This window comes from Alexandromys fortis, unplaced genomic scaffold (assembly GCF_014885135.2).
Source record: "Alexandromys fortis isolate MF-2015 unplaced genomic scaffold, M_Fortis_MF-2015_v1.1 scaffold_273, whole genome shotgun sequence".
NCBI lineage: Eukaryota > Metazoa > Chordata > Mammalia > Rodentia > Cricetidae > Alexandromys > Alexandromys fortis.
In genome coordinates this window covers 1,008,548-1,011,159 of record NW_026068145.1, presented here as the reverse complement: position 1 = coordinate 1,011,159, position 2,612 = coordinate 1,008,548, and the positions used below count along the sequence as shown (strand labels likewise).

The 2,612-nt window shown below is 39.9% G+C and overlaps 1 protein-coding gene across 1 annotated transcript in view; it reads left to right on the top strand.

Moving 5' to 3' along the window:
• The window catches only part of Vdac2 (voltage dependent anion channel 2), a 14,483-nt gene that overhangs the window by 2,922 nt on the left and 8,949 nt on the right, over positions 1–2,612 (top strand). The gene's annotated exons all lie outside the window — the stretch shown is intronic.

Here is a 2,612-nt window from a genome sequence, read left to right as displayed (position 1 = left end):
CCTCGAACTCACAGAGATCCACTTGTCTCTGCCTCCCGAGTGCTGGGATTAAAGGCGTGCGCCACCACCGCCCGGTTTAGTAACTGGCTTTTAATATAAAAACTGAGGATTTAATATAATGGCTATATTCTATCAGTCATCCATAGAGATGTCTACATATGTCCATCCTAACTTTAATATCACTTAGCATGTTAATCCCTCCTAGCTGTTAAGAAAGGGATAAAGTAAAAGTATTGTGTGCCTTTTTTTTTTCTCGAAAGGTTTTTGTTTTGAAATTTGGAGAAGGATGTGTTGTGCATATGTTAAACTATGATTATGGGGCACTTTTGATAGTGCATACTGTTCTGCATATAACTGCTGTCTATTAGAGTTGTTCCTGGTGGGGCTTCTTAAAGCTCAGAGCTGTTGCATTTATGGGTTTTTATATTTGTCCTGTCCTGTGCTTTCCTTGGTTTGCAAAGAAGTCTAAATGTTTAGTGATGGCTGAGTGACTAACTTAGCTGGGATAAGAGGTTATAGAATATTGATTAGCTGATAGTTAATATTTTCTACTGTTGCTGGAGATTGAACCCAGGGCCTTGCATCTCTATTATTAATCTTTATTTTCAGCCCACTGGGTTTTTAAATGTTTGTGCATGTTACTTTACTGTAAAATAAACACCATTCTTGTCTTTAAAGTGCTTACTTTCAGGTGGGGGTGTAACGCAGTGCTTGAGGGCCAGTGCTGCAAGACAAACACCCCTTTCTAGTTGGTAGACAAACTTTAAGCGGAGAATAACCGGAGAATTGTATTAAGCACTAGATTTATAAGCCAAAAATTCTTGTTGGAAAGGACAAGCTTATTGTAAAACAAGGTTAGGGAAAGTTATAAAAGTAAGTCTAAGATTTTGAAGGATATCTAGGAATTGGATCTAAGAGGGTATGTTTTTGTTTTGTTTTGTTTTGTTTTTTTCAAGACTGGGTTTTCTCTTTGGAGCCTGTCCTGGAACTAGCTCTTGTAGACCAGGCTGGCCTTGAACTCACAGAGATCCTCCGGCCTCTGCCTCCTGAGTGCTGGGATTGAAGGAGTGCCACCACCGCCTGGTGAGGCTATGTTTTGTTTATACTTTCTGAATAAAATTGGATAGTATCGGTGCTCTAATATACAAACCTACTCAACTAAATTCTATTAAGGCCATTTTCTTTATTGAACTGCAGAGATGTTCAGTCTACCCAAAATGTAAAGATAAGTTCACAGCGATGGAGTGAGTTGCTTTATTGTTGGTTTCACAGGTTGTGCCCACAGGTTGATGTTGACTTAGTTTCCTGAGCATTCATTGGCATACATTAGACTGGTCCTTGGGTGCAGGACTGATAGATGGTAGTAGGTGGAGCTTGGGTCATTAACCATTGTCATGAGGGATTAAAAACTGAGAACAACTGCTCCCCATATACATTTTCCATTTCAGTTGTTTGCTGGAAGAACCGTGCTTCACATGTATTTAATGTTACCCTGTTGTTTGAGATGCATGCAAAGCTACAGAGCTTTCCCTTTTGTCAGCTCTGTTGGCTCATCCCACAGCAGGCTGTGCTGTTACGGTTGAGAAGACAGACTTCCACAGTTAATTAAGGGTTTTCCTCGGTGCTTCTCAGTTAGCCAGTGACACCTCATCCCAGACTAAGACTCCTAACTTTATAGCAAATGTTCTTTCCTAATATAACCCGGTGCAGTTTAGTTTAGTTGGTTTTGGTTTTTCGAGACAGGGTTTTTCTGTAGCTTTGCTCTGTAGACCAGGCTGGCCTCTCAACCTCACAGAGATCCACCTGCCTCTGGCTCCCCAGTGTTGGCATTAAAGGTGTGCACCACCACCTGGCAGTTTCTAATATTTCTTAACTCTACAGGTATCACAATTTCTGATAAACTTAAAACAAAATTTAGGGGGCTGAAGAGATGGCCCAGTGGTTAAGAGCACTGGCTGCTCTCTCAGAGAACCCAGGTCCAATTCCCAGCACCCACATGACAGCTCACAACTGTCTGTATGTTACTCCACTTCCAAGGAATCTGATGCCTTCATACCAGATGCACATAAAATAAAGCTAAATAAATATTTCAAAATATTAAAAAATGAAAACAGCCTTCCAGTGACTAGGATGTAGCAACCGAAAGTCAGAACTACAACAGATTGCTGAAAGGTTACATTTTCCTTTGGGCCGTTCACTCAAGTGTGATGCCTGGTAAAGACAGATCCTTAGTAAATCCTGAGATACAGCCTCCTTCTGTGTTTCCCTTTCACTTCGTATGCAACAAGGGATTGGCAGGTTGTTCTACACAAATCCATGATTAAAACTTTTTAAAAGATTATTCATTTTTAATGAAAAGCGGTGTTTTTTTTTTTTTAATTTTACATGTATGAGAGTTTGCCTTTATGTCTTTGTGTGCCTGTGGTCTCAGGTTTCTTGGAATTGGAGATACAGGTGGTTGTGAGTTGTCATGTGGATGCTGGGGACTGAATTTGGGTCTCTGCAAGAAGTGTGTTTCCTTACTGGCCATTTTCCAGTCTGCAGCTAAGCTTTTTATGGTACTTTAGATTAATTCCCTTTTTTTTTTTTTTTTTTTTTTTTTTTTTTTTTTT